The following is a 12,056-nucleotide window of genomic DNA, read 5'->3' as shown; positions in this document are numbered from 1 at the left end:
GAATTAAAGAAATAAAAATAAAAGTCACTCAATGATTGAGGAATAAACTCATGACCTTCAGTTTGGAAGATTGCCACTCTATCACCTGAGCTATGCCCCTCCTACTGTTTGCTTTTCTTGAAGAGGAGAACAAAAACGTCAAGTGATATACACACCGCCGGAGCTGCATGGCTCAGGCAGTAGATCGACTGTCTCCCAAGATCGTGAATTTGTTCCGTAACCCATGAATGACTTTTATTTATTTTTCTTCAATTTTTTATTTTACTCTCTTCCAAGTGTAAATATTACTCTAAAACTGAGTCTACTTGTTCCCACTCTACAGTATTTACTATGTAGTCTAGTCTATTCCAAGCTGACTTTTGAACACTGAATGGAACATAATCACTGTAAAACAGGAATTTACACACAAACAAATAACATTTCGCTCAAGTGGGGAGGTGTTTGTTTGCCACGTTTATTTTGCATGCCTTCATAAGTGAATGAGTCCATGTCCAAACATTGCAGTGGAGGATGTCATCTTCCAAACAAAAAACAGAAAACACGAAACAAAATAAAGAAATACACAAAACAATAAACAGAGTTCATGTAAAGAAGATCCTGTATTTGAGAATCCAATGCATGTGTGAACTCATACCCAATTCAAGGTGTTTGGCCAATTCAGTCGCCAGTAGCTACATTTGGACCATATTTACTCTATCTTTGGTGACACATGACTTGCTGTATCAACAACCCTACCAGATGTTGATACAAATAGAGCATAAATACAATCAGAGTAGATGCGAGGAATGGAGTGCAGCATCCTCCGCGCGCCCGCCTGTCTGCCTGCTGAGTGAATGCTACGTGACTGTTGTGTCTGAGCTCCATTCAGGGATTTCTCTTGTTTGTTTTCTTGGATCTCTTTTGGGCCTCCCTGACTACATCCTCAAATTCTTTCAAGCACATACTCATAATAACATTATGCCCGTGCCAGTTCTCCCCAAAACCAAGCCACTCCGTCACCTGCTCCAAGACAGGCACCGTGCGTAGTTACAGTAAATGCCTGTAGGAATGCAGGAAGAAACACAATGGAGACATTACTGCTGCAGACAGGAGCCTTCGTGCAAATTAAACAAAAGCATATTGTTACTTGTTTCAATAAAAGCAAATGTCAAGGTTTTAATCTGAGAAACAATTGCTACTTCTTGTAAATGTCGACACTACCAAACAACTAACCAGGCGACCAACTTCGAGAAACCCAAAGGAATATATTTTTAAAGATTGTTCTCTTGGAGCTGCGTGGACCCTCCATTGGATATTCTCATACGGTATCTGAGGCTGTTCGCCTATAAACTCCCAACCGTGCACAGCTCCCCCTCCCTTGCTGTCTGTCTGACTGTAACCCTACGTGACCGGACCAGGTCCATCAGTGCCAATGGAGGCCGCCATGGCGCAGATAACGCTAACTAGCTTCCTGCTATTACTGCTAATTGCCCCAAAGCCCGGAACTCAGTAGACACCATGGGTGGGTCGTGCCTGAATGTGTGTGTGCGTGTGTGTGCGTGTGTGTGTATATGTCAGAAATGTTATTCACAAGCTTGCCAATAAGATCTGTTCTCTGAAGACGTTTTTCTTGGAAATCTTCAGCCATTTTCCATACTGTTTATCCTTATTATAGTCACAGGTGAGAGGCGGGGTGCACTGTGGACTATAAATAAATACATAAATAAATAAATAATACACCTTATAAAGGATAGGTGAGTCCCAATACCAAGCTATATTTCGATACAGGTATTGACCACCACTCTTGTGGCCATTTTTTGGTCTGGAAATTAAAGGCATGCAATCCTTTATTGAATATGAAAAATAATCTTGAAATATAATTTTTAAATTAAAAAAATTATCTCACATGAACATGGAAAGACTTGGAAGAACGTGGACAGACTTGGCAGGACAGGCTTGGAAGAACATGGACAGACTTGGCAGAACGTGGGAGAGAGACACTTGGCTTGGGTGTGAGAGAGAGACACTTGGCTTGGACGTGAGACACTTGGCTTGGACGTGAGACACTTGGCTTGGACGTGAAACACTTGGTCTTGACGTAGAGCAACTTGACCAGACGTAGAACAACTTGGCTAGACGTAGAGCAACTTGACTAGACGTAGAGCAACTTGACTTGCCGGTAACAAAGCACAGCACAGCACAGGACAGGGCAGGGCAGGGCAGGGCAGGGCAGGGCAGGGCAGGGCAGGGCAGGGCAGGGCAGGGCAGGGCAGGGCAGGGCAGGGCAGGGCAGGACAGGACAGGACAGGACAGGACAGGACAGGACAGGACAGGACAGCACAGGACAGGACAGGACAGGACAGCACAGGACAGGACAGGACAGGACAGCACAGGACAGCACAGGACAGGACAGGACAGGACAGGACAGCACAGCACAGCACAGCACAGCACAGGACAGGACAGGACAGGACAGGGAAGCACAGGACAGGACAGGACAGGACCGGACAGGACAGGACAGCACAGGACAGCACAGGACAGGACAGGACAAGACAATGCTACCTCGACACATGAACAAACCCCACTGACTAAATACAACACTAACGAGACACGAACAAGATACACCTGGGAAACACAGCAGGCAGCGGGCACTAATTAGCAACACAAACGGGGAGGGGAGACACACACAGGTGGAGAAGGTTAACTATGACGAGACTAGGGGAGACAAAACCGGAAAACCGACAACATAAACACCCCAAACTAAACCAAAACCCAACCCCCAAAACCAAAACATGACAAAAATATCTAACTTTTTCTTAATAAGACATTACATCTAATATTAATTGCATGAAATGACCAGCAGAAGACTTTTGTTCTTGTTTTACAAAGACAACCAATTACAGTGGTACCTCTACTTACGAAATTAATTGGTTCTGGAAGAAAGTTCTTAAGTAGAAAATTTTTAAGTAGAGACGCATTTTCCATGTAAATGCCCTAATCCGTTCCAAGCCTCCCAAAATTCAGACATAAATGTTTTATAAAGCATAAAAATCCATCAAAACATGTAACAAATACATGTTACATTTTTTGCCCTCTTTGGTTCATGTTCCTCTCTCTCAGAAGTGTTTTTTTTTTTTTTTTTTTTTTTCTTGCCTGGTGTTTTGTAAAGAACTGATCCATGGATGTTTGCTTTTTTTTTTTTTTTTTTTTTCTCATCTTAGTGAACAAACGCCCGACTGGTGAACACTTTTTCTGGGCAATTCTTTTAAACAAATTCTGAAACTTCATGGAAACTTCCGGTATGGCGAGGCATCTTTTTTTTTTTTTTTTTTTAAATGACACGACGAGGAGAGGTAGGACTCAGACGCAGGATAAAGGTAGGCCACAAAGGCAATAGGTTTATTTCCGGCCAACAGCTGTCTACTCTCAACTTGAGAGGAGAAAGGGGAATCAAAAAGTGGAGAACTAAAAACGCTCCACTGGGGAGGAAAAAACAGGCAAAAGGTACAGGGGACAACAAAAGGCGCTCCGCTAGGGAGGAAACAAGGCTCAAGGCACAAGGGGTAACTAAGGGCACTCCGCTGTGGAGGATAAGGCACAAAAACAAGGCAAAACAACAAGGCACCGGGAACAAGGACTCGTGGACTGTGGGACGCTTCCATGCACTGACTGTGACACTTCGGCAACGGAGGGGAGAATGCAGGTGGCTTTTATTGCTGTAGGTGATTGATGGCAGGTGGTGATAATCAAGGGCGGGGACCGGTAATTATGGAGCGGCAGGAAGGGCAAGTGACCTGGGGTGAGATGAAAGTTAGGGTTTTCAAAGTAAAACAGGAAACATGGATAACAAAAACAAAAGCATGGGCCATCACGCCGGTGGCGGCGTGACAGTACCCCCCCCCCCTCAATGGCCGGCTCATGACGGCCTTCCACATAAAAAGTCCAAACAAAACAAGGGCGGGCGGAAGGGGGCACGGAGGTGGGAACACGGCCCACCTATCCGTCCCAGGCAAGAGGCAGTTCAGGAGGGCGTCCCCGACGCAAGACGAGAGTCCCGTCGGGGCCGTTCAGGATGTTCCAGATAACAGACTTTATTTTAACGAAAGATCAGGTTCGGAAGGTACCTCGGGAATCTCGTGGACCGGTTTGACTTGGTAGACTTGGCAGACTTGGCGAGGCGTGGCAAACGTGGCAGTCTTGGCGTGGCAGGCTTGGCAAACTTGACGAGGCGTGGCAGGCTTGGCAGGCGTGGCAGACTTGGCGTGGCAGGCTTGGCAGACTTGGCGAGGCGTGGCAGACTTGCCGTGGCAGGCTTGGCGGACTTGGCGAGTCGTGGCAGGCTTGGCCGATCTGGCGTGGTGTGGTAGACTTTGGCGTGGACGGCTTAGGCGAGGACGGCTTCGGCGTGGACGGCTTTGGCGTGGACGGTTTTGGCGTGGACGGCTTTGGTTTTGACGGCGTGATGCAGTGACTTGGCGTCACGTGATGCAGAGACTTGGCGTGACGCGATGCAGAGACTTGGCGTGGCTTCGGGTCTTCGAGCTGCGTCCGGCGAGGTTCGGGGGCTTTCGGTGCCCGGCGAGGCTCAGGGGGAAGAAGCTGCAACACGCAAGGTTCAGGAGCGAGAGGCTCAAGGGTCACCAGGTTGACTGCGGCTGAGGATGCACTGGTCGCTGATTGGTCCAAGACGTGTTCCATACAGTCTTTTCCCCATTCCAGTACGTTCCCGGAGTTCCAGTCGATTCGGGGGTTGTGTTGACGTAGCCAAGGATGTCCCAGAACCAAAGTGGGAGACGAAGCTTGGATTACGTGGAAACGGAGATTTTCGATATGTTGTCCAATTCGTACTTCCAGGGTTCGGTGATGTGGGTGATGCTGAAGAGCTCCTTGCCATTCAGGGCTCTGGCCTGGATGATCCGGGGAAGGGGTTCGGTGGTGGCTCGTACTTGCTTAACGAGGCCCCAGTCCATGAGGCTCTCGTCGGAACCGGAGTCGATGAGTGCTGGCATGTCAATGGTCATAGCATGGTGGCGTATCTGGGCTTGCGTGATTCTTTGTGTCTTAGCAGGTCGGGGTGACGGGAAACTCACCGGTGAACCTCTTTTCACGATGCAAGTTCCCACCAGATGACCAAGTTCACCACAGTAGAAGCAGCGGCCTTCTTGGCGGCGACGCTGTCGCTCCTCGGTGGTTAACTGGGCCCGACCAAGCTGCATGGGTTCCTCCTCGACGTTACGCACTTCCCTTGGCGCTGGTCGGGGAGGCAAGATGAGCTGTGGCATTTCGATTTCCATTGGCGATGACAAGGGGGTTGGTTCCACCCTTCTATGGTGCCCGCTGGACTTAGTCAACTCCCGTCGGCGATGATCAGCACGAATCGCTAGGGAGATCAGAGCATCCAAGTCGGTTGGAAGGTCCACGGGAATCAGGAGTTCTTGTATGGCGGGTGAGAGTCCTTTCAGAAAGTGGTCCTGTAATGCTGTGGAGTTCCAGCCACTGTTTGTGGCCAAGGTGCGAAAGCGGATTGCGTAATCGCTGACGGGTTCTTTGCCTTGTTGGAGCCGGCTCAATGCTCGTGCCTTCTCTCGGTCATTGTTGTCGGGATCAAAGACCTGGCGCAAGGCGGCTTGAAAATCCTGTACATTTTGGCAGACCGAGGAGCCCCTGGCCCATTCCGCGGTTGCCCAGGTCTTGGCTCGTCCAGTCAGGTGGGACACCATGAAGGCTACCCGGGACCGAGCTGTGGAAAATGCCTGTGGTGAGTGTTCAAAATGGATGTCACACTCCGTGAGAAAAGTCTGACATTGTCCAGGTTCACCGGAGTATCGTTCTGGGGAGGCCAGTCTCAATCCTACCCCGGTGAATGACGTGGTCGGGACGGAGAGTTCGTGGAGGGGTAGCTGTCCGGTGGGGGTTGGAGCTCGACGCCGCGTTTGGCTCACCAGTTCGTGGACCTGGCTCGACAGCTCCTCCAGCTGCGAAATCACGGCTTGCTGAACCTTTTCCTGGTTGGCAAGCCGGACCTCAAGGCCCTGCAGCACAGCCTCGACCTTTCCTGCTGGGTCCATGCTGGCCGAAGTGTACTGACACGACGAGGAGAGGTAGGACTCAGACGCAGGATAAAGGTAGGCCACAAAGGCAATAGGTTTATTTCCGGCCAACAGCTGTCTACTCTCAACTTGAGAGGAGAAAGGGGAATCAAAAAGTGGAGAACTAAAAACGCTCCACTGGGGAGGAAAAAAACAGGCAAAAGGTACAGGGGACAACCAAAGGCGCTCCGCTAGGGAGGAAACGAGGCTCAAGGCACAAGGGGTAACTAAGGGCACTCCGCTGTGGAGGATAAGGCACAAAAACAAGGCAAAACAACAAGGCAACGGGAACAAGGACTCGAGGACTGTGGGACGCTTCCATGCACTGACTGTGACACTTCGGCAACGGAGGGGAGAATGCAGGTGGCTTTTATTGCTGTAGGTGATTGGTGGCAGGTGGTGATAATCAAGGGCGGGGACCGGTAATTATGGAGCGGCAGGAAGGGCAAGTGACCTGGGGTGAGATGAAAGTTAGGGTTTTCAAAGTAAAACAGGAAACATGGATAACAAAAACAAAAGCATGGGCCGTCACGCCGGTGGCGGCGTGACAAAAAAGGCCCGTCTCGTCGCAATTAAAAACTTACTGTGCCTTTATCAATCACCAATTGTTTGAATTTTTGCACAAATTTGTTGGCCGTTAGTTCATACATTTACGAAAAACTATCGGAACACTTCATGGGCCGCGGGATGAATGATGAGGACGCTGTATAGACACCGATCTAGTATACGCTCATACCTATGGTAGAGGTTCCTCTTTGCCAATGGGATGCCAGAACGATGCACAAACACCGATCTAGTATTTACGCTCGTAGGTACCTATATGGTAGGAAATAGCCATAGCCGAAAGTATGTTGTGTTCGGTAATGCATTTTTACCTTTCATATCTAGAAATTTCTTTCGTAACAAGAGGCAATATTTCCCCGTTGAGGCGTTTCGTAACTCGAAAATTTCGTATGAAGAGACGTTCGTAAGTAGAGGTTCCACTGTACATAACTTCTCAGTTGAGAAATTAGGGAATAACATGCCAGTTGAACTTTGAACACAGATGTTTTTGTTTTCAAGCACATTTCACATTATTGATGCAGCCATGCATGGCTGCTGAATCAGAACTGCACTATTCATAATTGCATATCATAAAATGCACCATTCCATTAGTGGGCTAGTATCTACCCTGGAACTGGGAGGTTGTGGGTTCAATCCCTGGCTGGGTCATACCTAAGATGATAACAAAGTTACCTCCCTGCTTGACACTGCATGAATTAAGGGATGGAATCAAATGTTCTGCATCAAGAAAATATGTCCTAATGTAAGCTTGATTTGCTATGTAAAATTCCCAAGTAAGTTGTCAATTCTCAAATTAAGAAAAAAAAAATTTACTAATTAAAAGAAACAATACCACTTATTTTAAGTAAACTTTTCTTTCATAAAAAATTCTTGATTGTATTAATTAAGCAAATTTTATTAAATCTTTTGGCAAGTTTTTCTAATTTTAAGGCTAGATTTATATTCTAGTTTTAAGAATTCTTCCCAAGCAAATTTGCTTACCCTTATTGGCAGATTTTTTTTCTTTCTTTTTCCTTATTTTTTCAGTGCTTATTTTACATTGGTAAGTAAGTTGGTCTTTTATTTCTTGATACAGGCATATCTAGTTTTATAAATTAATGTTTAGAAGTTTAGAAGCTACTTCAATCAATCAAAAAGCTACTTGCAGGATCCTTTAGAATGGTTTAAAAGACTTAATTTCCTTGTAATTGTCAAATCAAGGAGCTATTAATAATTTTCCAAATAATAAGTAATACAAAAACGATGAAAATGGGGAAAAAAAATTCACACAACTTCTCACAGTTTTTTTTTTTTTTTGCTACTTTCATGTGTCATTTCCAGCTGGAAGATGCAGTTAGAGATTCTTTCAACTCAAAATATGGACCGGATATGAATTACTTTGGGTGTAACTGAAGTGAAATCGAAATTCCTCGAAAGTGTGTGTGTTGTGTGCCATATACATTACATGTTATCAGTGCATGCGCATTTGTGGTCCACAGTATTCTATATGACCCTGGGGAAGACACACGGCAGCCTGCACGTATCTAACAAAGACATCAAATATTACACACGGGCAATTTAGCAAATAACTGTGATAATGAGGCTAAAACCTTTGATAGAATGTCGATGAATGACGCCATTTCCCATGCCATCCACCACGAGACAGGATGTCTTTAATTGTAGAATGAATCCAACTTTGACCATCCAGACATCCATTTTCGTGACCGCTTATCCTGCTTAGGGTGAGCTGGAGCTTATCTGGAGCTGAGACATACGTTGCACCCAAGATTGATCACCTGTCAATGATAAGCAATTTAGAATCTTTAGTGAAACTACCAGGCACGATTTTGGACTGTGGCCAACAATACCTTGGAGCAACATTGATTTATAAACATTTGTAAAATCCTGGAAAAGCAAATGGAACAATTTTAAAATAATCCCAGAGAAACCTGTTGTAAACACCATAACTGATCAAAACATTTCGCTGGCCTAAAGTAAACTTCTGAACATCAGATAAATGTGAGCATGGCTCCGGGCAGGCTCAAGAGGACTCGGCTGGCTGAATGATCTTTAGAGCAGTGTGTGTGCGTCTGCGTGTCTGCGAGCGCGTGAGAGAAAGCATCAAAGAAGGCGAGCATCCTGTGGGCAACCCAGGGCAGGACCAGTGGGTGCAAGGCAGTGGCAAAGTGGGTGTCCTTGTGGAGGCACCACAACATCTGCTACATACACTTGTTGTACACTCGCACTCGCGCGAACACGCACACACGCACACGCAGATGCGCACATACGCTAAATAAAATGGACTTCCATGTAACTGAATGTAATGATGTAGTGTCAGGACTCAGAGGACAGATAAGACACTCACACGCACATACGTGCATGCACACGCACTCTCACGCACACGCAAACGCACAATTGTAATTTAACTATATGAAACTGAGACTCAACAACCGGCGTAAAAAAATAAAAAAAGTTTGATTTCCAATTTGTGACAGCAAAACTTTGTAACGTTGGGAAAAGAATTTCTTTCTTACTAATAAACCTTTCTAGTGCAAAATGCAGCCTTACTGTTGGATGGTCTGTGATTGGCTGGCAACCAGTTCAGGGTGTACCCCGCCTACTGCCGGAAACCAGCTGGGATAGGCTCCAACACCCCCCGCGACCCTTGTGAGGAATAAGCGGTCAAGAAAATGGATGGATGGATGGATGGATGGATGGATGGATGGATGGATGGATGGATGGATGGATGGATGTTGGTTGTTTGGTATTTTCAGAGATGGGCACAATTTGCACCGTTGTGGGAGTGAACACAGCCGACTTCCCACCTCATTCCCTCATAAGTCCCCCTCATTCAGCACAGGTGATGCATGTGGATTACATGGCTGAAGCATAAATGTTAGGTTTACACACCAAACATATAAGAATGACAACACAAGGATGAGAAGACAAGACTTATTCGTTTTCATCCGCAGCGAGGACAGCAGAGTTGCCAGGTACAAACTGTCAAGGATGCTCTGGCAATTCTCTTCTATTTATTGGGGATAATTTCCCGTCTGGTTACAAAAAATAGCATTGCATCACTAAGGGGTGGGGAAAGCGCAATAGTGCAACGCTACATTATCTAAAAATAACATTTCTGTCTGCTTGGATGTAAGTGTGTTACAAATAAGCATGTGATTATCCATTAGCAATGAAAGTTCTCGTTTACGCTTCTGTCCCAGATGGTGTGACTTATTTTAAACACAGCCACACTGTCTGGTACAGTTCTAAAGAAAAAGCAAATCACTTAAAGTTCATATGAGTGTAAAGGATTTCAGCAAATACATATAATAATATATACACTTTAAACTTAACAATAAACAATTTCCGGGAGTCTGTGCATGAGATCGACATGTACGTTTATGAGGAATGGCAACAAGATCCCCACAAGGAAGTTGGCCGTGTGAGACACTCACACCCCAACCACACATTCAATTATTTGATTTCTATAATAATTCAGATTGTTCATTGCACTATAACGTCATATTTATGAATGAAATATGATGACATCCACCAAACATCACCGGAGCGCAGAATCTCTATGCCTGTGCCTGGATCAAAGTCCACCTGGAACATAATTAGACCTGGTTTCACCTAGTCTAAAGTCTCATCTACTCTCAAATTGTCTGGTTCACCAGGCGTCTGCCGGAATTCCCAGCAAGGCACTGTGCATGCAGTCTGCCAAATTCCCAAACTAGACTTCAGTTCCCACAGAAGAAAAATTAAGATGTGCCAGTTTTTATGTGCGTGCATGTGTGCCTGTCTATGAGTTTGGTGTGGAATAATGTGAGCACTAACCTTAACTCCATCCAAGACTTGAGCTGAAATAGAAGGGAGATTTTGTGTCATCGAGTTGCTAAATGACAATTATTTTTTAATGATTTTTAAGTGTTTTGGTGATGTTTCCTTTTTTATTATAAAATAACTAAAAGTCAGGACCTAATTAGAATCAGGTTTATTGGGAAACAGAAAAACAAAAAATTTGACTTTTCCCCCATACATTGTCATGCCTGGATTTTTTTCAGAGCACAAAGTTGTCGAAAAACAAAATGTTTTATCCCGCGACCCAGGTGAGGAGAAGCAGTTAAAAAAAATGGATGGTGGATGGCGGTGTGTGTATATATATATATATATATATATATATATATATATATATATATATATATATATATTATACAACTTCACACACTTTAACATTGATATGTTCACCTATATTAGACTTATAAATGACATTCATAACAGGAAGGCTTTGAAAACCGTCAATATTAGTAAAAAATAAATAATAAATAAATAAATAAATAAATAAATAAATAAATAAATAAATAATAATAATAATAATAATAATAATAATAATAATAATAATAATAAATACGTTATTTGGATGTATATGAAACCCCTGGCATTATTATTGTTTGTTTGTTTGTTTGTTTTTTGTGGTGTTGGTTTGTTGCTTTTTTATGTTGTACACTAGTATACTATAATATATAATTTTTAATTTAGTTTATTTGAGGTATAGTGTTTTGTACCTATTCTATGGTTCAATAAAGTTGATTAAAAAAAAAAAATTAGTCCCCGGAGTTTGTGAACTCGCAAATCGCGCAAGAATTTTTAGAGCAAGGTTAGTGCTCTTTATGTTAAAGCCTGATTCTAAAATGACACGTGGCTTGTGCTTTTTGTAACAACCCAATCCACATCAAATTCACTCAAGACTTCAAGGAGTTATTATGAACTGTTTGCCTAACACACCCAAGATGGCGGCTAAAGTGTCCTTACTCTTTGGTCTCCAAGTAGCATGCATGTTAACCCATCCAAACTAGATTGGGCATTGTTCAAAATGAAAGTGATTTATTTTTTTTTCTTCCTGACAATACGGTAACGATGGCACAATACTGTATATATTGAAGATGGCAGAACTTGTTCATCTGCTGCCACCTATCGGTTATCTATGGAAGCCCATTTTCGCCCTTTAAAAAAAAACAAAAAAACCCGTTCAACCAGATTAAGCTATGACAAGTTCATGTTTTTCTTTTCTTACTTAGCATGTCTGAACTTGACTGCCACACTTCTACAGATGAATGCATACACTCCATTGTCGTTATATTGCACAGAGATGCTAATGTAATAACCTTATTTATTGATTGATTGAATTATTTGTTATTTTATTATCTGTTCTTATTGCTGCTGGAAATGAAAATTTCCCAGAGGGAGCCATCCCAAAGGGATCAATAAAGTCAAGTCTAAGTCTTCATCTAATCATTCAGTATCCACAAACGCCCTGCACTAATTGACTTATCTATTCATTTTAGGTTGTTTTGTTCTGTCACTTTGGCAGATATGATTATGTCGTTGAATAAAAAGTAAAACATTTGAATCAAATAAATCCTCATAAGTTCTAAACCAAGATAATGA

This window comes from Festucalex cinctus, chromosome 7 (genome assembly GCF_051991245.1).
Source record: "Festucalex cinctus isolate MCC-2025b chromosome 7, RoL_Fcin_1.0, whole genome shotgun sequence".
Taxonomy (NCBI): domain Eukaryota; kingdom Metazoa; phylum Chordata; class Actinopteri; order Syngnathiformes; family Syngnathidae; genus Festucalex; species Festucalex cinctus.
Note: the sequence above shows the minus strand (reverse complement) of the source record.